The following is a 27,250-nucleotide window of genomic DNA, read 5'->3' as shown; positions in this document are numbered from 1 at the left end:
TTTCGCCTAACATAGTTCACAGTAATTACTGGGTATGTGCTTCCTGTTGGATTAGAATTGGAAACAGAGTGCTCTATTCTGGTAGCCTCATGTCGGTGGATATGCCATTTGTAATATATGGCATCTCACCCTCTCACTTTGAGATCACACCATGGCTCATTGTTGAGCCAGTGCTCCTCATAGTTTGGGCACAGCAGTTTGAACAACTGCCCGTCCCCTTCTTTCCGTGTATTAAATGAATTGATGTTTGTTTTGCATTTTTCAATTTAAAGATGGAGCGGGAGATGGACAGGCGCTGCACAGGACCGTCTTGGTGAAGAGGAGGAGCTGAGACGAAAGGCAAAGCTTTCACTTTACTGGTCGGTCTACGTTACGACCCTCACCTAAGGTCACGAACTCTAGGTCGTGACCGAAAGAACGAGATCGCGGATACAAGTGGACGAAATGGGTTTTCTCCGTTGGGTGCCGGGCTCAGCCTGAGAGAGAGGGTAACGTTGTGGGTGAGAGGAGAGTCTGGGTCAGCCTGCTGCCCCCGTGACCCGACCCCGGACCAAGCGGATGACAATGGGCGGATGGATGGAATTTAAACATCCTTTTTCATGCTTACGTTAAAAAAAAGTAAAGTGTGTTTTTTTTATTTTGAATTTTTCTCCCTCCATCATTGCAAAAGTCCTGGATTCAAACAAGCGGAATAAGAACAGTGGAGATGCTCAGCGGCGTGGAGAGGAACACATGAATGGGAGACTCTGACACACGTGCCCTCAAGACGAATGATCTTTCACCGACGGCTGACACTTTCCAATTACAAACCCACCCACAGCCCACTTGTTTTTAAGAGTAATTAGTCAGGCCCAGTGTGTATTCCAGGAGGGTCTTGGGAGATGAGAGAAATCTGCCACAGGTCAGACGGCTCATCGGAGGGTTCCGCGTTGAGAGGGGCGCTGTCCATTCAACTCTGTGCTCCAGAATGTGTGGGCTGCATTGAAGTGGAGTAATGGAGTGAAGGTTAGGCACGCTTAACAGCCGCGCTCATCATCAGCCGAGAACCATAAAGGGAAAACAACACCGGGAGGCCTTTCCTTTCCTTCTACGATGATGATGATGATGACGGATTAAATAGGACGAAGAGGGCTGGAGGAGAAGATCTCGGAGGTCCACAAGATAACTTTATTCTGCGTAATAGATGTGAAATATTTCTGACACATTTTAATCGGTGGGAAGATTCCGCTGCGGACCGTCTGGTTTTCTGCTGATGAGAGCAGCCTGTCCACACATTGTGTATACATTGAGGACGTCCATGGCTCTGAGAAAAGGAGTTTAACTAGGGGACCTTTTTCTTTTTCAACAAGGTGGATTTTATTTTGAAAAACCCTTTTCATGTGATCGGCCGATGAAGATCTAACCTCGAGTGTCCATGGAGCTACTACTTTCCCCATTTAGCATGAGTTTATCAATCTAAAACAAATACCAACATCATTTGTAATAATCATGCACTGCCAATTAAAATGAACAGTGTGTAACATTTTGGGGGCTTTATTAATTACTACGTTGTATTTTGGGGTTGGGTGCATTGTCAAGACAGGGCCCTAGATGTGCTGACCCTTAGCATTGTGGGTAAACAGGTTCAATAATAAAAATAGAAGAGATTTCATGAAATAAGAAAAGTGCAATTTATTTGTAAAATATATCCATGTGGACATTTTTTTTTTAATAACATAAATGGAAACCAAATGGAAAAAGATGAATCCAGTCATCAGACATTATAAGGATATGAGTCATCTAGTCTAAGAGGGTCAAACAGGAGAGCTAGGCTATTTTTGTAAATATTATTTTCTGACATAAGATAACCATTGGTAAAATGAATCATGTGTTCATAATAACTGCAGATTGTATAAGAACAATTTAAATATGTTTTTGAACTGGGAAATGGAGATTCAACCTTTTTGCCCACTGATGGACTAAAATATATATTTTTATTTGAGCAGCTGTTATTTTGTAGTTATGCTTACATGACACACATATTAAACTTTATGCAAGGATATTGAAGACACCGCCATGATGAAGGCGAGCAAGAAGAAAACCAATAACCTTCATTCCACTCTGTGTTAGTTTTAGGGGGGTTACTTATTTAAAAAAACTAAAAAAAACTGTTTAGAAGCTGCGATGGCCTGAGTATGAAAAGTGGAACAGCAAATACAGAGGACAACAGTGACCTGCCTCTGCTGTCACGGCATGATAAATACCTGGCGCTGACTACATGGTGGACTGGGGCAGCACTGGGGGATTGTGGGACACTGATGGGAGCTTTGTTTCAGCGTGGCAGGAGGCGCTTACTCCCCCGATTTGTCTCTCTTGACCCCCTCTGACTCAACATATTTACAGCATTTAAACACAGCAGATGGTCGGGGTTGCTCTCGTACGACGCAGGTCACACAAATAAAATCACACGGAGCCAGAAAACCATTTGAAATCATCAGGGTGCTGTTTAGTTCTCAGTGCTCACTCCCTATTACATCGCTGCTTCTTCTTTATTTTAATGAAGTTCAAGCTCGCTGCTTGTCTGCTTTCAAGGTTCTGCTAAAAGAAACCGGAGTGGCCTGTGTGTGGGAGAAGGAGAGAGACGTATTCGCAATGTTGTGAACAATTCTTAGTCACCCATCAAAATGCGCCTTGCCCAGTAATTGTTGTTTAATTGGTAGTGAAATGTTGTTTTCTGGTTTGACAACTTGTGAAGGATTCTGGGAGGGACGTGACTCCACTGATCCCACTATAACCACTTATAATGCTTATGAAACACACAGGTAACTAATCGCTATTTACCATCTTTCCAGGTTTAATGTGCGACTAACAGTGGAAGGAGAGGACACGAAGACCACGTGATCTTGAAAGCACGCTGGATCGATGGCTTCACCATAGTCCCCCTCAGCAAGGCCGGCAAGCTGATGAGCTGGGACCCCCACCCCCCTGTGCTTGATCCTGGACTTCCTGACCGCCCCCCAGGTGGGTCAGGGTGGGGCACACACCTCCAAACCCCTCACCCTGCAGCCCCTGTGTGTGCACACACACATCACAACACCATCATCCAGTTTCACCATGAAGACAGTGTGGTGGGCCTGGATGACTGGTGGGCCGGGCCTGGCCTACCTGGAGGAAGGAGAACCTGGATCTCTTGCTCTTGCCAGGACAGCAATGTGCCAGGACATCAACAAAACTCAAAACAATTTAGGAGGTTGGGACAAACACAACAACAGGGCGTCACCACTGGGGATTAACGGGACTACTTGGGAGAGGGTGAGAGAATGGTGGGGGAGTCAAGTCCCACATCCGAGAGGATCTGAGGATCTGACATAACACAGACAACACAGACAGAGCAGCAGAAACACCCTCTCCCTCAGGCAGCAGAGCAAAAAAAAAATTCAGAGGATCCTTCTTCAGTCCTTCTACTTCTAGCTGTAGAGGCGTCCTGACAGGAAGCATCACAGCCTGGTTTTGCAACTGCTCCGCTCCAGGACAGGAAGGCTCTGCAGAGAGGTGCGTTGATGAACTATTGCTTGGACACTCCCCCCCCCCCCTGCAGACTGTACACAGGAGGGTGCAGAACCAGAGCCGGCAGGATCAGACTGTTTAGCTGCTGCGTCAGGGGCAGGCGCCCGTAGTCACGCTGCAAGAACAGAGAGACTGAGAGAGTTTTTTTTTCTCAGCCATCAGGACTGTGAAAACTCCGACCTCACAGGACCCCACATAGACCCACACACACACACACACACACTACTGTAAATATTGTGTTGTTTTGTTTTTTATTGTGTGTACTTGTTGTGTTGCACATTCCTGCTGAGCATTGCCACTTTCATTTCACTGCACACCCTGTGTGTGTATGTGACAAATAAAAACATCTTGAATCTTGAGAGCCGTAATAGACGGCGTAGCGACATATCACTTTCTGTTAGAAAGAGTGCGAATTGTGTTTTCTGACGGAACAAAAAGCGGCTCCTCAGATGTCCATCACGGGCTGTCGCCCTCGCATGCTTCTCTCGGCTCAAGGCCACTGGAACAAAGCGAGCAGGCATCCAAATCAAAAAAATGGTCATCACACTGCGAGGATCTCTCTCCCGCTCTCTTCTTTCAGCTAGTGCACTCCACCCTCTTTATCTCTCCATCGCTCCCTCCCTCCCTTATCAAGGCAGTGAGACCCCCCTGGGAGGCTCTGATCTCCAGTGCACATCCTGAAGAATTAATGACTTCTAATGTACCAGTTAATGCAGAAAAGGCGGAACATCCATCATAACTGACAATTTAATGGCGCTTTCATAGATGGGACACTCGCATCTCGCCCATTCTCCGTCACCATTTTTCCCTTCCCCTGTCTCGATAACAGACACACACACATGCTCGTAGGAATATAGCACATGTTCTGTATCACTAAGACACACACACACACACACTCCTATTGACTGATTTCGTGGACCGTGTTCCTTGAATATTTTTACAATCGTTTGATAAGAAGCATAAGAACCCTTTATAACAAGGTACACAGCACCTAGAGTAGAGTTACCCGTGCATGAAGAGGAACAAATCAGGAACTGACTGAAATGAAAAATGATGAGAAGTTACTTGAGTACATACTGCTAGATGCTGCGTGCATTAACTATGTAGTTCCTACATATGTAAATCATATTCAACACTTTCTTGATTCATTTTCTTGAATTAATTCCAAATCATCTGCTTAACAGCCCATAACCACTAATGAATCAGTACTTTCCTACTATTAGTTACTATTTTAATGTACATTTTTCCAAAGCACTGCTTGGTGACTTCATGATGACCTCACTATTTCTTACAAGTAAAATGATCCCTGCTGAGATTTTAAAGGGAAAAGCATCCCGAGTTCATGAATAACATGCTAAATAAAGTGAAGGTAGACATTAAATGCATTCAAGCACTCAGTCATTCCTCTAAAAGGTTTACAGCGGTGGTGACTGGAATTATAATATGTGACCGAAATGTTTTGATGTCACGTGTTCCCGGAGTTCTCTTACAAAAGAGTCTTGATGACAGTTCCTGAAGAAATAAAGCTAAATTAACTGCCCAATGCAAATATCTATTAATGTCCTCCCTCAATGTCAGTTGATTATATTTAACAATATTTGGTGGATTCATCAAGGATTAAACAAATGGTCAATTGTAGCCCTAATCTACTTGATAAATGGGATCTTTGGGGAGCATTTATTTTCTTTGTTGTTTTGGTTTTCATTGCATATTATCTTCCGTTTACCTTTTAAATATTCTTGTGCTCGTTTTCTGTGTAATGTTACAGCGATTTTCTTGTGATGGAAAACCGAAATAAAGATAAAATAAAAAACATCCATTCGTCAGAAGTTAATCGTTGGTATGTGACATGAGCCAGGGCTCTGTCGACCTTATTGTACAGACATGGCACATATGTATCAGATGATGAATAGAACTCAAACTGTCAAGATTTACTTATACAATAGGTCAATCATATCCAAGTGCTCTTATTACAAATAGACATATGCCATACAATAGAGTGCATCATGTATAACGTTGGGACGGAGCTGTTGCTATGAAGCAAACCATGCTCTAAGTCCATTAAATCTTCTGCAGCCCAGCTCAAATGAAGAAATCAATAGGATGATATACCATGGATACGGTTACATGTCAAGATCTCTAACTGATGTAGTAAAGTCAAAATCTGTTTGGAATTCAAGCCAGAAATCTATTTTCAAAGCGCAAAAGCTTTGAAATAACCTTTTTATAATGAAAAATTCATGCCGGAAAACCTAAAAAATAACTGCGAAGATAACATTTCACCCAAAACCGTTCCAATTTATTGTAAATTGCCTAATTGCTCCACTAATCATACATTGACATGACATGTGTGGGCATGCAGTAAACACAACGACCGCCGTCGTATAAGTTGCTGTAACGCGGCTCACTGAGCAGACACAGGATTTCTTGGCGTCCCACTTTGACTTGATGAAGAGGACCAATATTCCCTGGAACAGCTTGCACGGGCAGCTAATGTCCCTTTCAACACGTCCGAAATTATGTTCAGAGGATTGTCCAAACAATGGGAGCGTCCGGCGATGGGAGACCGAGCCACCTTGCAGCCAAATGAATCAGTGTTTCATATCGGTGAGCGAAATTTATTGCAGCAACCGAATTGGACTTTGCAGGATTTGGTCTGGCAGGAGGAAGAGGAAGATAGTTTCCCCTCCACTATTTCCAGATAACACAAAGATAATCGCAGTGTCGGAGACAAGAAAACTGACCACGGCCTCAGTGTATTAGCCTGATAATGAAGACAGAAGACAGTTAAGGAAATTACTAGAATGTTTGCAAAGAGTCAAATGTAGAAGTTTCGATGAGTGCCGTCACACGACGGGCCACGACACTTTCCATTTCTCTACAATCTCTGCAAATGTTTACAGAGAGGAAGGTCTATTAGTTTTAATATTCAGTAACAGATCATCAGACATATATTGGAATGGACAATATATAAAGATACATTTTGGATTTAAAAAAAACTTTTTAACCATCAACATTCAAAAAGACTCGATGGTGAACATTCTTCTTTCCAATGATAATTGCATATAACATTTAATTTGTCACAGTGGGAGGGTCCAAAACCTGGAAGCTGCATGACGGGAAGAAACGACAACATTGAGCTGAAAAAGGACAACGTTCTCAGGAGAGAAGAAAGGAACGTCAAAGTTTGTTGATAATTCTCTGAGGGTTTGGCACAACAGACGACGTCTTCCACACGATAGTCATTTGATCCATTGTTAATATGAAACTATTAATAGAGGCAACTTGAACGATTTTGCTTCTCTTCATCTCCATCACAATAACTACTTTAATTTAAATCAGGGCATCCACTACGTCTACTAATTGGGTTTCTTACATATAAACTAGTACCACTCCAAAATAAATAAAAGCCCGTTGTAGCAATTCAAAAGGGAAGACTCTCTGCCACGACAAGTATGCCGAGTGACGGGCGCCGACAGGTCCCGGCACAAGTGGATGCGGCTGGCAGCGAAGCACAAATACTGCAAGGCGGCAAACTCATGAAGGTATAACCGAACAAACTTCCCACAGTCACACACATTCTTATCAAAAACCACAAGTTTGATAAGAATGTATTTCTGTCTGTTTGTATTCCAGACAAAAGATGTTGACACAGTCGCATTTGTAGTTGTCGGTTTCTATACTTCTTGCTTTGAGCTGAAATTAGATTCAATAAAAAAAAGTGTGCACAGCTGAGCCTGTCGAGAATATTGTGTCCACGGACGATTCAATCCGGACAGATGTGTGTGTGTGTGTGTGTGTGTGTTTCTGGGGAGATCGCTGCTTACAAGGCCGGGCAGGTCAAAAGAACAAGATGAGCGTGTTAGTATCGAGCCGGCAGATGGTAAGAAAATCATTGTCATTGAGCTGCAACAAACTTCCAGAGCGCCGCACACAGCAGCCCGGTGATCAGATTACGTGCCGCTGGACGACCAATAATACGACCTGCAAGTCGGCCATGCGTTAAATAGGGAACATTATCACCGGGTCAATTATAGATCTTTATCTTAGCACGAGGTCTTGAGGGCCTTCAGTTTGTGGTCTGGAGGGTAAAAGACCCCCCCCCCCCTCCCTACTCTAACAAAAACAAACACACCGTCTCTTCATATACAAATCCGCTCCTCCACATTCTTTCAAATGCGGCCGAACAGATGCGGGAGCCCCTTGTACATTGTGCTCTCGAGTTAATAAGGAGTCACGTCGAAAAAAGTGAAAGCAAAGTCTGTCTTTTTTCAATTCCACCGGCAAAGTAGCAATCTGAAGTCAAATAGCCGGCGGTAACCGGTGGATTATGTTAGCTCATTTAATTCCTTTATTATTTCTCAGCAAGCTCTCTGCTTCAGAAATCACAGGAAATTGATTCCATTATCTGTATCACTTCTCCTCTGTGCATAGCACCTGCATATGAAATGCAACGCACACCCCTCCATCTTCACATCTCTGCCATTGAAGCAACATTACTATTGTCATGGCAACAAAGCCCCTTCTCCATAGAGAAACTGTAGAGCGCTAGCATCCTGTTTTTGGAGTCGGGTATCGCAGTTTCATATTTGTGCACACTACAAATGATGAGTTCCCACAAAAGACATCCTCTGGTTCCCTTAAGGTCGAGAATCTGTCTAAACGGTCGTCGACGTCAGCATGTTTGCATGTTTCATTGTTCACGGCATCCGGTGACAACAGAAAATGCCTTTCAGATTAAATGGCAGACGTGCAATTTGCTTGCACCGTCCATGCGAGCTCAACTGACGGAGACTATACTATATTTATATACAGTGGGTCCGGAAAGTATTCAGACCCCTTTAAATACTGAATACTTATGACCATGTGATATTTCAGTTTTACTTTTTTAATAAATTTGCAAAAAATTATACATTTCTGTTTTTGTCTGTCAAGATGGGGTACTGAGTGAACATTAATGAGAAATAAAGTGAACTTTTTTGATTTTAGGAAATGGCTGCAATGAAACAAAGAGTGAACAATTTAAAGGGGTCTGAATACTTTCCGTACCCACTGTATATAAACATTTATCTCTACTTATTCTACATATTCTGTACATATGTAACCTCCTATGGACATTTCTGACATTTACTATATTATAGCTAGACATATATTTCCTCTATCTGAAGCAGGGCTCTTAAGTTTTGAAGACAGGCAAGAGTGACATTTCCATCAGCCCCCCCCCCCCGCCCCAGAACGAAATGTTCGGATATCAGTCAGTCGCGCGCAATTCCAGGATGCTTTATTTTCATTGGTTGCTGGATTAAATCTTACCCAGATACACCAGATACGTTTTTTTCTGATTGGCTATTGTGTAGCCCATTTCTTTCTTTTGATTGGCTGATAAGTGGCTCCTCACAGCAGAACTCCAGGGGAGCGCTTGATTCCTCCACGGTGAGGGCAGCGCGGCCAGCTCATGTTTGCGTGCTGCGGCACATTAAAACATTAAATAGCCGAGAGTTTTTTTCAGCGTGAGATATTCGATGTGTGGCGGGAGTGCGTGATTTAAGACCGAAATGCGTGAGTGTTACGCTCAATGCGTGACACTTGAGAGCCCTGCTGTAGTTTTGAGAAAATAATACTGAACAGTGATTGGATCACAAAATGTCAAAGTCATGCTTAAAAAAAAGAATGACATTGGATTATTAATGCTGCATCTTTAAATGGCAACGCATACATGAAGAGGTGTCTGAAAGGAAGCATTACATGAACACATGTGGCAGTTGGGTCCTCACGATGACTCTTCGCTGTTCAGTGCAGATTTCTGTCTGTATATGTCCGAGTAAGAGCCGCGTGAGAGTGGACGAAAGGGACTTTTAATGTGCTTATGCTCAAGGACATCGGCTCAGCACCTTGCAAAATGTAATTTATATAGTGTGAAATTTCCTCATTCTCTCCCATGACTTCATTTCATAGTGAAAGCTAATTATGTGCGCTATAATTTCTTTCTGCAGTCAAGTCATCAGCTGGTCAAATACAGAGCGGCTCGCCAAATGAAACGCTATAATTGCTGTGGCAAAAACAAATGCTCTTAAAGACATTGTTAATCAGATTTATGACCGTTTAATAAAAGAGAAATGGGAAGAATACTTGTTTATAGTGTGTGCGTGTGTATGTGTGTGTGAGAGACATCTGTGGTTACTGAAAACCTGTTTTACTTTCTTTGTTTTTCCTCACACATCATACTCTTTCATAATGAAGCAGCCATCTTTTCTTTTTCTTTTTTTACAAACATTGTCTTGTTAAAAAAAGGCCAGATTTAAGGTTCACTGGGGTTGTAATCTGCATGCTAAGGCCCATCAATTTTTCATGGCTCTCACACTATGAGCACTCACAGCCAGAAGGGGGTAATGCAACATTGATTTGTGTATTAAAACTGCTGAGCCAAGCAGGCATCACTGGGACATTTTGTGATTACCCCCCTGGGACTAGAGGAGGCCGTGTAAGGCCAACGAGATTGTAAGAGGGACTCTCCTGGCCAAATATGAAGAGCTAAACGGATAAAAACTTAGATAAACTTGGATCATTTTCAGGAACCATATTGAGATCGTCACTAGTAAATATTAATTAGTACTGTTTTCTTTCTTTAAATAGGATAGCAGTGGGAAGGACGGCACGCGCATGCATTTGAACAAGTCCTACAACATCAGTGACGTCACAAGCAATCCAGCCCACCAGTGTGATTGTCACAACCTCCATGACACCAGTAGAGTCACAGCACATCGACCACTCCTGATCGTGGAGTGCATGTCCAGACCCACCGTCGAGGTCACTGAAGTCCAGGCATCGCTATTATCGGACTACGAATAACTCGACTTTAGAGCGGCAGAGATATTGTTCAACGGCAATCACCGACTTGCTCATCTGGTCACTGTCATTGCTTGTGTGCATTTTGTGTCCATATGTGTGTGTGTGTGTGCATGTTTGTGTGTGACTATAAAGCCGTTGCCCAACACTTGGCTCTTTGATTATGTCAACTTGTGGAATCTGGAGCTGCAGCCGAATCCATGCGGCGCTTGATTCATGTAACTAGATACTTTTACTGGTGGAATATTATTCATCCACAGATGTTATCTGACCAATAGTTCCGGTGCGGTCACATTACACAGTGGCCAGTGAGGCCTGCGAGCTAGTTTCACTTTCACACCTACTTTCTTCAGACACGGAAACCCCCGAGTGAACTCGGTTTTTGGACCCTTAATATTTATAAAATGTGCATTTGGCCGTTGTTTAAATAAACTGATGTTTGGCAAAGTACAGGCGACTTGCAGAGAGCATGCCAAGGAGACAATAGCCATCATTCAGTGAGGTCTTTCAACATATCGTCAACAGATTACGGCTTAATAACCGCAGCTATGTTTTTCATTATAATTGGAAAAAAAGGTATGGCCAGCAGCTGACTGCTTGGTACAAGAAAAGAGCAACGAGAGAAACAAGATTATAAAAGATGTGTTCGCCTTACAGGGAGGAGCGCCTGGCTGTTTTGCCCATCTGAATGCACAATGGAGTTATAATAATAAATGGTAAATGTGCTGCCTCGGTTGTGACAAAAGCATTTCGCCCTCTCAAAGGTCTCATTATTCCGTCTAATCCACGCATACAACAACAAGACAACAGTGTCGGTACAGGGTTCACAAATGCTCACCTTTTTACATCTAACATTGCCCGGCTGCACCAAACCTTATGAACACATACATATTTATCAGCACACGTTGGTCGGGGTTATCAAACGAGTCGTGTGGACTCTCGCCCAGCTCCCTGGCCGCCTGCTTATACTAAATATGTCCTTGAGTGTCAAAGGAGGTGAATACCTCCACTTTCTTGATTTGGCAGTTCCAACTATTATCAAAGGGATCCTTATTATGGTGAAATGAGCTGCAGTCACAAGCCCTGTAGACGGGAATTGACATTCATCCTGAATTGTTCAAAAGAATGATTAAAAATTAAACAGTTTTTGCTTACCAATGGGCTATGTGAATATTCTTTTGTATAATAGCTTTTCACGAATTTAGAGACCTTTCGGGCACACCACCAACGTGAAAACAAAATCATAGCATCCCCAGAAATGACATACCCATCAACTCACCCTCCCACATTATGCTTTGACAACTCTGAAAAGCACTCAACGGTCATTTCTATTTAATTGTAATTTAAACACCTTTTGCAAAAGCGTTGGCACGCGTCACTGTGCGGTGGTTCATCGCCAGTTAATGGTCAGCTCAACTAGCAGAGCTAAATAGAAATGTGATGCCATTTCTTGATTATTGCTCGTGTCATAAAAGTTTAATCTAGTGCTGACCTGTGTATCAAAACATGTCCTTCATGGAAGGGAAGAGAGGCTGAGCTGCGATTGAGTCCATTAGGTGGGATACTGTATGCCGGTGTAACAGGTAGACATGAGCAGCTTAGAGAGTAGTGATAACATGAGTGTTCATAAATGACATGTGGATAAGTGTTTAGAAGAATAAGATGTTGACTATGTTGTTCTTACATTATTTATTTTGTTTGTTTGTTCTTTGTTGTGCAGGTTAATATATAATAGAGTAAGGATGTAACTGAGCTACATAGCAGTCTTGATCTTGAGTCTGAGATCGATTGCTTTAGTCCCCTTTGGTGGAAAATAGTGATCTTTTCATTATTTATACATTACACATCATCATTCGCTTTTTATCTTGACGCTTTTAATACTGTACTTACATATTCATTCTGTAGACACGCAGCAGGAGAGCAAGCAACTCAGTTGCCGCCTTGCTCACAGACACACATCGACTAGGGCGGGGATTGAACCTCCAACCCCCTGATTGAAAGACGGACCTGCTGACCACTCACCCATAGTCAGCCTTTGCAAAAGAAAATATATCAAATCAATCACCTGATTATGTATCCCCCCTTTTCAGGTATGTTGTTGATTATGAATGAAGTTAACATGTCGGTATGAAAGTTGTCGGTCAGTAACCGCCTGTTGACTGAAATTGTAGCTAGCTGTGTCAAGTGTATTCACAGAGATCAAGCTATTTTGTGTTTATGAAATAATAAATAATGTTGTTGTACAAATAACAACAGTACCGCCTCTGCTGAGGACAAGACACCAAATCACTCTGGTGATTATGCATCCCCCCCTTGTTAGGGGTGTAACAGCTGCAAGGAAAAGATGTGGCCGAGTATGACCATAGTGATACACAACATAACGATGTTGGATGCATGCATGCACACACACACACACACACACACATGTTCAAATAGTCTGGGCCAAAACAAATCTCGCCAATTAGCATGAAATTACTGGCGAGTAAAAGCAGATCGACACGATGCTGGGACGCCTGAGTGATGAACACTCCTCTGGCCTTCTCGCGTTATCTCGTCTTTGCTATGGAGGAAAAAAAAAAAAAGCATCATCCCTGTCAAGAAACGACGGCAACCTGTAGTTGAAGCGCAATTTCAAATGGCAGCGTGGCTTTTTATCCGTGTTTGAGGAGGCAGCTAGTGACCTTTACGACTAAGAGCTAGAACATGTTGTCTGTTACATCTGGGCTCTGCGCCTGGCAGTCACTGGGCCATTTGGTGATTATGGAAATATTTGTAGATGTCTCCACTGGGAGAAAGCCCAGGGGAGCATTTATCAGGGCTACCAACAAGATCCCCCCCCCCTGTCTGAGTTGGATTGCTCCTTGCGGGTTTGTGGTCGTTTTTCAGCCTGTAATCTTCTCCCCAACACACTATCTGGAGTAAAACAGAAGTATCATGGGGATGCTCGTGTTTTAAAAGAAACACAATTCGCTCTCATCAAATATGAAAAGCAGGAAACTTCTCACACAGTAATCCTATATCCACACTCGTGGAGCGCCGGCTGATGGAGTACATATTATCTACAAGTAAACGACCCCTGATGAAAATGAAATCTAATTGAATAAGAGACTGAGGAATAAATCACAGCATACATCATATAATTACAATTTTTACAATGTAGATTTTGTTCTCCATATTAGTGAAAACAAAACCTAATATCGTGATCAAGCACCTTCTATTGCTTGAACGATGGTATTACGCATGCAATCACATTGTCAGTTTGATTTTTTTGGGCTTGTATTTATTTTCTTACCTCTTCTTTTCAAAAATACAATAATCCCAATAATCAGAGTAATTTATTCTTTGATTTGCCATGTAACCAATTTAAATAATGGAAATATGAAGTATCAGAGGACCTTTTGATTTCCGTTTGTTTGAGCTTTATGTTTACACTTTGCAGACAACATTAACTGTGATTTAATATGCCCAGCAATATTTACAATGTAATATTTACAATGTAATGCTCGTCATATCCGCAACTGGAATAAGAACAAACAGTCAGGCTGCCTGAACAATACAAATCAAGCAATCATGGCAAACTTGTTTTGCATGTGCCACTTCAAGACCTGTTGTGACACTTCCAGAAACATTTCATTTCTGAATCTTCTTTCAGGAAAGAGGTCACATTCAAAATCGGAGCCGTTCTCACTCTCTCTCTCTTTTTTTTTACCATTTCGCAGACAGATCTGTAAGTGCACTATCACGAATATATGGGAGGATCTTACCTAACCTTTCCTGCCTCATGAAAAATTCAGCATCCTGGCCACCAATCTCCGCCGTCTCAGGATGTTACGTCCAATACGGAGGCGGAGGTGCTGGGGAGAGAGGAGGAAATTGCTTTGGACTCCAGCACTGTATGATCAGTAATATCACCACAAAGGACCTCATTCACCCACATATTCCATACAGCGGCCTCTACGGCGAGCGTTCACAGCAGTCATATCACATTCTGGGCGTGGTGCTCTGGATGCGTGTGTGTGTTCTGGAAGTGTGTGTTTAGGTCTGTGATGGGTCTTTATGATGAAGGTGGCAGGTTACGTAACAAAATGTGCAGCGGTGGGGCGCAGAAGAGTAGAGCGGCAAACTGTGGCATGACAGCTCCCCGCACGTAGAGGGAAGGTCTAACGCGAGTGAGTGACAGAGATGTCGAGATAACGCTTCCTGTCAGTCTCTAGCAAGCGTTGCCCACCCCCCCCCACCCCATCTCTACCAACCCCCACCAATGAGCCTCTCCGAGGGACCTGGCAGACCGGAGAGAGGAGATCCTAAGTACCACATAGCTCATCAACATTACACAAGCCAAACAGCTGTTTAGTAAAGAGGCATCTCTGCCCTCAGCTGCTTCTTCAATCTCCTTAAAAAAAGAAAACAGGATTTTTAGGAATCATTTTACCATTCAGGTTTTGACAGATGGTTCACGGAGCAGAAAAAGCTCCAGAACAGATTTGGAGTTTTCATTCAGAAATAAATCGACTTCAGTTTTTACAAGTGTTTACGATTGTTTTCTTTTGTAATTAAAAAAAGAAGAATTTATTTCCATCCAAGAGTTAGATGAGTAAATTGAGACCACTTCCACGTCTCTGCATTACGTCGGGCAGCCACTTTACATGTGGAACAATTAGGGGAACCTCTAATGCTAACTTATGATGTTTATATCTCAGTTTGTCTGAAGATAAAATAAATGCAATATTGTGTGATTTAGCTTCAGGTCTTTTGGGCATATTTTTATATTTTGGAGAAATAGAATATCGATGTCTTCAAGCTATGCTAGGCTAAGCGGCGCAGGGCCCCAGCTCCATATTAAGGGAATGACTTGGCACATAATTAATACACTTCTTTGTTTTCCTGCTCGGTTAGATGAGAGGAATTATATCACTCTGATTTATGTCTATTAATTAGAAGGCTGAAGCAAGGTTATAGTTAGCTTAGTCCTTACCGTACATCACTGTAGCCCACTGCTCCTTAATAACTAAGGATGGGTTAATGCAGAGAATACATTTTGTTGCCTGTGTACCTGAACTCTGTGCAATGACAATAGATTGAATCCAATCCAATAAAGACTGAAATCAGATGGAAACAGCTAGCTTAGCTTTGTCTGAAGGGTACAACCCATCTGTATGTCCACATTGTGCTAACCTTCCTCCTCGTGCTCCTTCTGTTGCTGCTGCATTCTTTTCATGAATTTTTTTTTTTAAATAAAATGTCGTCGTCTGATTTGCTTCTAACATCCAACAGAAACGTAATTAGTTGCACGATAAAGGAGGGCGGCCACAATGGCTACTACTGTACAGTGTGTTTAAATTTAAGCCGGAGGTGTGAACAAACCCACGCAACCCTGCCAACCACCAACTGTATGTTTGCTTGGCTTTGCACAAAAGTGTGAACAACACCATCAGTTGCACAATCTCACTGTAATTCCTCAGCACATTAGATAACTCGCACTTCTTTTTTCTTTCTTTTTTTTCTTCACCCTTGCCTCTGCTTGGCTTGGGGTGGGGGTGAAACCCCGGTTCGTGAGCACCACCCGCAGAGCCAGAGGACATGGAGCCGCCGAGGCATGCAGCCAGCAGCCTGCCAGCGGGAAGCCTCTCCGGCTGGACGTCTACCTGGGGCAGTAACATGGGTGTTGGTGGGGATTTATTTTTGACTGAACAGTTTTTTAACTGGGTGTCCAAGTTGTACGGGGACATGTGGTGATGGTGCAAAGTCACCTTGGGGCAGTGTTTCACTTTGGATAGCGTTGGGTGGAGCTGCAACCCTCTGTGCATTGCTTTAGTTAAATGCATCAATCGTGTTGCACTTTGAGAGTAAAATAAAAGCCAGATCAAGAACTTCATGCTCTTTTAATCAAGGATGTGCTCTTGTTCTGGCATTTACTTAAGTACAATATTGAGGTATTTGTACTTGAGTATTTTAATTAGAATATAGCTAAATTAAAGTAGCTAAAATTAGCTATTTTATTTATTTTTATTCTATTTTATGTACTTTGTATTTTTATACTGCTATCATTGTTTTACTTTTTTTATTATTTTTTATTTCCATTCATATATGAATGGAAATAAAAATTCAAATGACCCGTTGTGCCCAACACTTTTCAGATGGAACTATTGCTTGTGAAGTTAAAAACTTACTTTGTATTAGTGGTAAAAATAAACGGGCTATGACGGAACAAATAATTCACTTTTGATTGAAATCTATCCGTAGAGGGAGCTCTGCCACACTCGGCATAATCACCACAGACCCCCGCCACGGAGTCCTCAGCAGGTCGTGGATACTCAGCGGTTGCTTCTCTCGCATACGCTGTTAAAGAATTGTCAAGCCGAAAATAAGGAGAAAATATGTGTCAAATAAGGTGACTTTGAACGTCCCCTAAAAATGACCTTGTGCAGGTATTTGATGGCACTTATGGGTGAATTTGACCTGCTTTACAGTTCACATCTCCCTCCCTCGCTAAACCTGTAGAATGATAAAAAGCAAACACCGTCAATCAATTTGCATTACATATATATATATATATATATATGTAATGCACACTGGAAGCAGCCAATTTGTTTTGCAGTGTTTCCATCCAAATAAACTTTGAAGTTCTCCTGAATTATTTGAATCAGTGACCTTTCATTCACATCAGTGTGTGACATTTAAAGTGTGAGCGGCGAAATACCAGTTGGCCGAAGCTGCATTTATTATGTAAATGTGAAAATCTGTGATTACAACATTATTTGAAAACCCATTTTCAAATTACAGCCTCTCTTTTGGTCTGACGAACTTCCCCGGTGCAGTCAGTAAATGTGGCAATCAATGTACGCATGTATGTATGCCGGTTGCCATGGTTTCTCGTCCCGATGTGTGCCGCGAGTCGAGCTCTACGTTTGAGAGTGGGCTTTGTAGTGATGTGGGGGCATTGCAATAGAAGAACAGTGATTGTGATTCATGTTCACAAGAATAAAAAGGAATAGATTCAGACTGTCTGGAGTTTTGTTGAGACTGTAGAGATGTATTAATGTATTGATTTGATGGCGTTTGGCTAATCTGTTTTCATTGCCAAAAAGGCACCTTGACCTTGCAGCTAAATATAAATAAACTAAATATAAAGCCGCTACAACAATAGACTGTAATCAATACCTGCTGAGGTAAAGTGGCCCACACCACCAAGTGTCATCTGCATGAAACACAGGCAGATAAATTATCTGAATGAAATCAAGGTAATGACTTCCATGTACTCAATAAGCGGGTATTAATTATCTGTCGGGCAGATTAGGGGGCCAGACTTATTGAGAGCCTCGAGATAAATGACTTTCTGATCAAGATATAATGAAAACCTTTTGAGGTCCTCGAACCAAGCGCCCCACGAATTGACATAATCACTCCTGCCCTTGTTTCGGCCGTTGATTTTATTTTCAACGCCACACCCCAACGGCACCACCGGGTTCCTGTTTTCTTCCAGGAGTTTGATGTTATTACAAACATGATGTCTCCAGCGGCCCACTCCCCATCGCCACCCTCTGTGGAAAAGTAATGAAATGATGAATTTGTCAAACCACCGCAGGGTGACTATGATGAATTCTGTGGTATCTCTCAGACTAATAGCTCTGTCAACAGAAACAACGCTCTATAGATGAGCGCAAATAGGCAAAGCAATCACGGTATTTGTGGTTTAATGCACACAACAGGAGCGCCGGTAGCTTGAATTGAGGCTGCAAATATCTCTTTGATGAGAGGTTAATCCAGCATTGATTACTGAGGCCACCATGTTTTTCTTTCTCTCCCACCAACACACAAAATACAGCCTGTGTCCCACACTGTTTATCCTCAGAATTGTATTTGCAAGAGGGGTGAGCTGATTTGTGGTGTGCCAATGCATTTGGCTGGTATCCAACCATTTAGCCTCCCAAAAGCAGCAAGGTCTTGGAGATGCTCATGAGAGCAAATATTGCCCTGCAGCCTCACTGAGCCGGCGGCAGGGAAGCTGTCTGCTTCGGCGAGCACAAGGCGAAGGAAACCTTTCCGAAGAACTGCCAAGGCATTCCTCAAGTTGGCAAAGTGTCGGCGGGCATTATGTTCGCAAGCACTTCTTCTGGCTGTTAGGGAAGGCTCACTGGGGGATTCGCCTGAAGCTCCAAAAACTCAGGTCGCTTACGTTGTAATTAATATTTAAACTTGGGTGGTGGGTGAGGCTTCTCTCCTCTCCAGTACAGACAGTGTGTGGGCGGGAGCAACCTTTGTTAATGTTTGACAGCAGCTGCCAGTTACAGGTCATCATGCTATGATATTCCTTGACGAGTACACCGATAGAAAAATACTACGACCAATATCACATTGAAGACATGTTATATTGGCACTGCCATTACCTGCATTGTATTTTCGTTGGAAATGTGTTGGAAGGAAGGTTGAAGTAAAAATATAGTACATTCACTTCTCTGGTAACTCAATGTAATGTAACTGCTGCTGAATATTTCATCTGTCATTCAAAAAGTACAAGTTTAACATTGCACAGAGCAAAGCCAATATATATAAATAAATAAATAAATAAATATATATATATATACATATATACAGACACGCATTTCTAAATACACTACCATGCATTTTTCTGCATTAATTAAAAGTGTCATATGGAACTGATGATTTAATGAAGGGTGCATATGTCCCTATCATTGTAAATAGGCATATTAACCCTGGCTGGATCAACACATTTACACACGCACAATTTGGGCTTAGAAATAACAAAACAAAGAAACCCTACTTAAGATGCTTCAAAAAGCTAATTAACAGAGGCATCATAATGCATTACCCACGCACTGTTTCTTACGTGTGTGTGTGTGTGTGTGCAGTGGTGGGGACCATGTTTGTACACATGTAAGAGAAGGACCAGCTGCTGGATTGATGTTTTTTCTTTTCCTTTTGTTTTTCTTGCGTGCGAGCTGTTGCCTGCACGGTAACCACAGCACCGCCTCGGCACGGTGTGCGTCTGACCACATACCAATCAGTTGCCTGGATAATGAGTATAATTGATTGGAGCCTCATTCAGATTCTGTGGAATAGAGCATGCAAATTGTCCTTGCCAAGTCGTAATGAGGTCCCTCCTTAATGGCACAATCAAAAATTTCACTTCTAATTTTGCAAACTGACGCGAGTGCTCTGTGTTGATTGCATGGTCGGTTGCCAGCGTCAACAATACCTAAATAGAGAGGTTGCTAGTTTATCTCCATTTACAGAGAAAATGTGACAATGCTTAGAGATTCCATGGATACAAGCTGAAGCCAGAGTGCACAAAATCCATATTTTATTCCTGAGAGTTTGATTATTTTTATTATTATTGCACCATTGATTGATCCCGACACTGGCTGAAAGAGGAGTTATTGTCTGTGCTCCATTGAGGACGACTGACCACTGAGACCCTCCATCACTCTTACAATGTCAATATCAGGAGCGCTTGATCCTCCATTATCCTCAAGGAAATATTCATCGTAGGACCTGGCAACGGAGCACACATAACTTTAATGGCCAGCCCTTTATTCAGCCACAGGCTATAAACACGTACATTTTTTTGTGTTTGCGTTTCAAAATGAAACCCATCCAATATTAATAGCGCCCTATTGGGGAAATGTGGTAAACAACGGCCTGTCAGTTATTAAAATCATTTTGTCTTTGACAAACTTTAGCAAACTAAGTGTCACAGTGTGCTTAGTGGCCCTGCCATTCTTGGACTAATGAATGATTAACAAAAGGAAGAGGATTTACTTGTCTTGGGCTCTCCTTTTGGGAAGGTTAATTTCCATTCAATATGCTAAACTGCTTAAAACTCAGGACTTTAATCCGAGCACTAGCTTCCTCGCAGGAACCACATTGGTCTGCCCTGCGACCCCTTGGCCCATCCTTGATCCTGCAGGATCCTGTGGTCAATACTTTAAGATTGATTCACCTCTCCAGTCAAATAAACTATTAAATCCATTAGCGAGACAGCTCAGGCTTACTTTATATTTTGATTACAATCAATTACTATCTCCCGTCTCAGATCTGATTTTGTGGTTTCGTCCAAATGTTAAAATGCCCGACTGTTGAGGCTCGAGCAGCGGGTTAATATAGTGCAAATTGAGTCACTACCTATTAGAGAGCCTGGAAATTCTGTGCGTTCAGCGACCCTATAGGCGCCGATCATTATCTTCTTGGCGATAGAAGTACAAAATGAAATCCAGAGAGCTCTAATGACAACGATTCATAGGAGGGTGTCGTACCATATTTATCACAGATTATATAGCGAGAGATTCTCTGTGATAAGTGTGGATGATGTGTGTGGAGTGGAGACGAGGCACATGAATCAGTCGGAGCTGGATAGAGTCGGACTCGAGCAACAAGGACAAAAGAGCGAGCCGACAAACACAACGGACATAGAACTACCCAAATCCAAGCCATGGATTTAAAGATTCTCTCGTGCATATGTTTATGCCAACACGTGTTCACATATGTTTAAGAGGAAAGGGGTCGCTTGTATTGAAAAAAGCCGACACACAATTTACACCGAACTCAGTTCAATGAAGAGTTTCAGCGTTTTTCATGTCGTGTTTTGGTTTTATAGACTGTCTTTCAATCAGAGGATCGGCGGTTCAATCCCCGCCTCCGCTCGCCCTAGTCTATGTGTCTTTGAGCAAGACACTTAACCCTCAATTGCTCCCCGTGGCTGTGTCTACGGTGTCGCTTTGGATAAAAGAAATGAAATGTAATGAATATTTGTTATGAAAAATTTTTTGAGTCAAATACAGGGCACAGAATAAATATATTACATTAATTGCACTTTTCTGTCATAATCTGCATCCAAACAAAGTCTAAAATGGATTTTAAATGACTGTTATAATAACTGTATGCAGGGATGTTTTGATTCCTCCCTTAAATGTGATACTTAAACACATATATTTGCATGTGTTATTATGACAAACTTCACTCTTAACAGTGCGAGCCATAATTCATGCTCACGTCATATTATGGTGGGAAAGGCTGTGAATCATGACAGAACTAAGAAGGTGCTTTATAATAGCTTTTAGGGATTCTGTGGTGTATCCGAGCTAATGGTCCAATGAATCAATAGGAAACACTTAAAGGACCTTGTATGCAGAAAACATTGGCATTAAGAGCAGAGGTCCGATTGATGTAACTTTGAGTGAGTAACAGGCTAAATCATGCAAGCCTGAAGAGGCAATGGAGTAAAAGACTTATGGTTGACAAGTGGTTGTAAACATTGATTAGCATTGCACTTTTAATTAGGGATTGACAAACTGTTCCAATATATTTTGCCCTAAATTGCACAAGACCATCGGTCTGTGTTTAAAGTCCCTCCAAAGTTCTGAGTAGCTACTAACCTGTATTAGCTAGTTATTTATTAAATGGGAGTTGTTCTATTGACCATCCTCTGGCCCTTCTCCGTCAAACTGTCAATAACAGGGAGTCCACACTGTCACTAAATGCGATCACATTTTTGGAAAAACAATCAAAAAGCATTAGCAGAGAGAAGCAGACAGACGAGTCGAAGCTGAAGGATATATCCGGGGTGTCAAACTGATTCAGCAGCAGAAGTGATAAAGGTAGGAGCTAAAGCCTGAAGATTACAGTGTAAAAGTGATGAATGATGTGCTAACAGACACTCCGTTCCACATGTTTTCATGAAGTATAACAAACAGTATCTACGAGTATGACTATAACAGGTGCACCAGGCAGAGCGTCTAACTTTGCCGAGCGCATACTCCACCAAACCGGACTGAAAAGGAAGAACATCTTAAACTATTGCACAAGACGTGATGGAGCGGAGACGTGTGTTTGTCCGATGCTACGCTGTGATTTGTCAGTCTGCGTTTGAGGAGTGGGACTTAATAAAGGGTACATTTAAACATAAGAAATATCTTATTTTAATTCTCAGCTCCTCCTAAGGAGTTGGAATATCGTAGATATCCAAGAGGAAACATGATGTCTGTCAGAGATACCTCACTTAGTATGAGTGATATACTTGAACCATAATAATGTGTGAATAATAAGCAAGGAAACATATCTAGTGGTATCTAACTATTAAGCAAGGAATCTCCAGAACAGTTATTTCGATCTACTTCAAATGAATCATCCAATCCATTCGTACAAACAGGCCAGTAGGACACTTGTTCAGGCTTTCTAGCTATGTTACTGCATCTTAATCTTTACATTTTTGCTGAAAACAGCATCATCAGCCGTCTCCAGTCCCACACTTTGGGTCTGTCTCCTGGATATCCTGGATGATAGAACATTCAGGTAATCCTTTTGGATTAAAAAGACTTCCTCTAATACCTGGGGATGCAAATCCACCACACTTAGTAGGTAGTGTGTTGCTGCGTGGAGAGGAGCGAAACCTAGTGTTCGTGATGAAGAGACAGAGAGGGAGGAAGATAGAGAGGGAGAGAAAGAGCTGTAATGCTGGTGTCCCTTTCAGACATGCTTTTAATTCCTTTGCAGGAATATCAGCAATATTTAACCGGAAATGTCACAGAATGTCAACTTGGAAAATGTCACTGGGGAAGGACTGGAGGGTGACCTCGAACCTCCCCTTTAAGATGAAATAAATATGCCTCTGTGGTATTGTAAGGACAGGGTTGTTGTTTTTCTCCAGCGCATGACGTCTCCATTTTACAGAGGCTATTCATTTTCATAGCAACGCAGGGGCGAAGAGGCAGAAGACAGGCCAGGGAGAGATAAATGAACTCATCAATTCTGGCGAGTGCGGACACGGGAACAGCTGACGTCCACCCTGTCATTTCCACCGTTCGTTGGGTAATTGTTGACTCGCGGCATCGCCTCATTGTCCGCACTCGCCTCCTATATGTGATTAGTCCTGCGAATACTAAAAAGCGTGGGTACCGCTTCGTAAATGATGTACAAGTCAAACATTTACATTTGAAAGCATACGTGAAGAGGAGCGTCACTCTCCCGGTGAAGCATTCGCTCTCGCCTCACGGTAAAGCAGCTCCACGAGGAGAATACGTTGGCTAGTGTTCTGTACTTCAACCTTCGCAGCACAGCTACGAATCTATAAATAAATAGGAAATAGGGATTTGTTTATCACGACCTTGTGGAGTTTAAAAGAGGCATATTATTACAGTGCAACTGGAGACGTCTGCACCACTGCTGGCAAGCAGGGTAACCGAACACTCCGAAAAGCTCCACCTAGCAAGATGCACTTCCCTTATAGCCATGACAAAGCAACTATGTGATGGATGTTTGGGCTCTACTTCCTGCATCAACTTGGAACAGCATTTCATAAAAGAAGATACGCCGCTTAACAATGCAGCGGCAAGGAATTTGTATCGGCACGTGGACCAATGCAACAGAGGACTGCAATGAGCCCGTGGGCTTGATGAGGTGGAAACCTACACAAGGCCGAAGGTGTTTTTTACTCTACAGAATACTGGGAAACATAAAGCGACTGAAATACAAAATCAATAAAGTCGGAGACAGAGAAAATATTAAAAGGAACGGTAAGAAAACAGGGCGCACAGTTCAGCTAATAAAAGGCACAGGGATTTTCTAGTGTCTTTCTTTCAAGCTGCACTAGAGACTTTGTTTTATCGAGGGGCAGAAATGATCCACTTATGCCCGACCGAGACATTAGCCAGGAGTGCGAGGTGTCAGATTAGATACGCTTTGGCTTTGCTGCAGTGCATCTCTTTCCTCTTCCCTTTTCGCTACATCTCCCATTAGCTATCTACCGCGGTGCTTTCCATGTTAAGGAAATTGATATTAACACGATTGATTTCATTCTCTGCCGGGTTTTATAGTTTTCAATAATAGAGTCTGATGCAGATCATCACCGACGGAGCCAATCAGGTTATAATCTGGCCAGGAAAACACATGCAGTTGACCCCAACAAGAAAAGCAATAGCTTTGACACGTAACTCATTGTTTCCTGTGAAATATAGCAAGCTACTGTTTCCCAGGACATTGACGTTGTACGGACTGTTTTTACTGGCTGGTCCCATCGAAGGAGAAGAAAGGCAAAAAAAAGCACTGAGCTAAAGAATGAACGTTTTATTCCACTCCAGAAATACCTGCATGAATCGTTAATATTTGGCGTCAAAATTACAATTCAGTGCGGAAAAAGGCGATCTCTGCCATAAATGATGCCAACTACTATAAATAGAGGCAACTACACAATGGAGTTTAATGAGACACATACATTTTACAAAAATAGGATTGGACATAATGAAAACCCTATGGATTATAACTTAATAGAGCAACTTTAAACATTGTTACTGGTGACGTTGCTGCAGTGATGCAGTGTGGGGGATATGTCAGTACTCTGCAGCATCACTATGGGGCGGAGCTACTTATTACCAATCAGTGACACCGGTGTTGGAGTCAGAGGTGAAACTGATTTGAATATTTCAACCAGAGTGGGGAAGTAAAATATTGCCTTTAGTTGTTTTGTACATTATATAATCATGTAACTTTATTCGTAAAATACAAGTTTTCTTTAAACATTTTCACTCATACTAAGTGAGGTATCTCTGACAAACATGTTTCCTCTTTGATATCTACGACATTCCAACTCCTTAGGAGGAGCTGAGAATTACAATAAGCTACATATTCACATCTCTACACTTTCCGTAATAAATATATACTTTCTGAACACATTCTACATGCTTTATCATAAAAATACAGATCAGAAAAAAGTTTAATTAATCACTTGGGTCTCAGATTATAAATCGTCGCTTCACCTCAGATTCCCAATTCAAACGAAAATCAAATTTACGCAGACAAAAGATTTTACGCCAGCAGAAATTCTAAGTGGCTCACCGAGAGGAGGTGACACTGAAAAGATATGTGTTTTTTCCCTTCATGCACTATTGGCAGGTAATTATAAAGGTGCATTATTTCAAGGTCCCAGTCCTTTAAATGTGATAAAGTGTAATCTGCGCCTGTCTGTGTGTCCTCTCCCGAGGTCAGCCTGATCGCCGCCTTTGTCTGCCGTCTTTCCCTCTATCCAAAAAAGCTCATGAAATCAAAGTCTGAAATATGGCAAGTTGATGGCTTGAGATGGGAGATTATAATTCCCTTCACCATTAAAATGCCTCATCTAAATTAAAAAAATTAAAAAGTACTGCTCCCCAAAGCACGCGTTAACAAGTCGGTGGCAGCCATTGCGTGGGATGCGATGCGTTATATAATCAGCAAACAAATATGTTATGCAAAGCTCTTTTGATGAATGTATTGTCGACGCAAAGGCGTACAGCGACCGGGACCTTGAACCGAAGAAACCGTTAACGTCGATACCCGATGAGTATAGCAGCGCAGCGACGCCTCCTGAAAGCCACCACATCAAGTGGCCGTAACCCACTTTATACCCGATGATACTCATTCAGATAATATTTCATATTACTTCAACCTCTCAAACCATGCGACTAACGATACGGCAACGCTTTCAGGTCAAGGGCAAGAAAAGATTTATATTATGTGAACCACCAGGAATTTTCCATCATCTCAGTGCACTGCTTTTAGTGCCGAATAATGCCATGAAGATAGAAAGTGGTTTATAAATTAATCTGTTGGCCGCAGATTGAATCAGGAATGCGGCGCGATCCCCGATGACCTCATCGGAGATACAACATTGAAATTCTGTTTCACTATGTTTTCGATGCGTTGTCAATCAGTAATTACTGCGTTTATAAAATCCATTTGACATCCTCATTATGCTGGTTTACATGACCTCAAAACCCAGAGGATGCATTGTGGCTCGAGCTCCGTCTGCACCTGATTTATGGTCTGAGTGAAGTCCGGGCAGCGCCGCATCACTTCCAGTTGAGGATGAAATGCCAGAGATGTTCCTGATCATGTGCACCTCCATCCCAGGACTACTGCCATCAGACGTCGGGTCCCCGGGCTACAGTGCACATGGGCAGAGAGAACGGGGATTAACCTTTTAAGCTCAGGATGTTGTTTTTCTATATATCTGTTCTAAAAACAAAGACATTTGCTAATATTGATCTTTCCTGCGTCTGCTCTGAGTCAGTGGCCAAGTTTTGAGAGTTTCATACATACCGTCTGCCTCACACAACCGCTCCACGGATCTGTTTTTGAATGTCACAGGGTGTTATTAAGTGTTTTACTTTTGAGAAATCACAATATGGACTTTAGGTTGGTCTTTTGTCTTCATTGTCCTTCTTTTCTTGCTATCTGAAAACAGCAATTTTCCCATTTTGTCAGTTCAGCTTGAAGGTTTTGTTCTGCATTTATCATTGCTGTAAAAGCCACAATGCTCTTATTATGCACAGCATTCATTTGAGTGACACAGCAGTAATTTTGTATTTAATGATTGCATTGTTCTCCCCTCTCTTCATGCACATTAACTTTGATTGTATAATAGCTTGGCTTTGACGCTACACTAAGTTTGCCTTTATGGGTGTTCATAAACATCGACCACAGCTGCACATTATGGTCGACATTTTTAAAGTGTTAAGTCAAACAAAGTCCTTGAAATTAACTGTTTGGATCACACGCATCTCAGAATTGTGATAAATCCTGCATGAGTTTTTAGCCATTAAATAAAATAAATTGCATCTACAGTACATGCACTGATAAACAAATCAGCAGATTAAAAAAAGATTTTGCTGGAAATGTTTAAGTATCTGTAAAAACAGACACATTTTAAGAAACAAGGCTTTTAAACCCACGGCATGGGACACCGTGTCATCACATAAAGTCCCATCAGCTGGTCATGGGATCATAATTGTTCAAAACACAAATCATTCTTTGTCAAAATAAACTCATCTCACTGTTTCTTAAATCATCTAACAACTTTACCGAGATA

General features: G+C 42.0%; 1 protein-coding gene across 8 annotated transcripts in view; it reads right to left on the bottom strand.

Moving 5' to 3' along the window:
• The window catches only part of elavl2 (ELAV like neuron-specific RNA binding protein 2), a 136,675-nt gene that overhangs the window by 45,943 nt on the left and 63,482 nt on the right, over positions 1 to 27,250 (bottom strand). For 5 of the 8 annotated variants that reach the window (XM_056442855.1, XM_056442856.1, XM_056442852.1 and 2 more), the window contains exon 1: positions 14,157 to 14,551. The exons of 1 other annotated variant lie outside the window; for it this stretch is intronic. The gene's annotated coding sequence lies outside the window, so the exon portion shown is untranslated. Of the gene's footprint in view, positions 1 to 14,156; positions 14,552 to 26,193; positions 26,268 to 27,250 lie in introns of those variants that run through there. 2 more of the 8 variants (XM_056442853.1, XM_056442854.1) reach the window with 2 other exon arrangements.

The sequence above is a fragment of the Pseudoliparis swirei genome, chromosome 21, assembly GCF_029220125.1.
Source record: "Pseudoliparis swirei isolate HS2019 ecotype Mariana Trench chromosome 21, NWPU_hadal_v1, whole genome shotgun sequence".
In the NCBI taxonomy this organism is placed as follows: Eukaryota; Metazoa; Chordata; class Actinopteri; order Perciformes; family Liparidae; genus Pseudoliparis; species Pseudoliparis swirei.
This window is presented reverse-complemented; position numbering and strand designations above follow the sequence as displayed.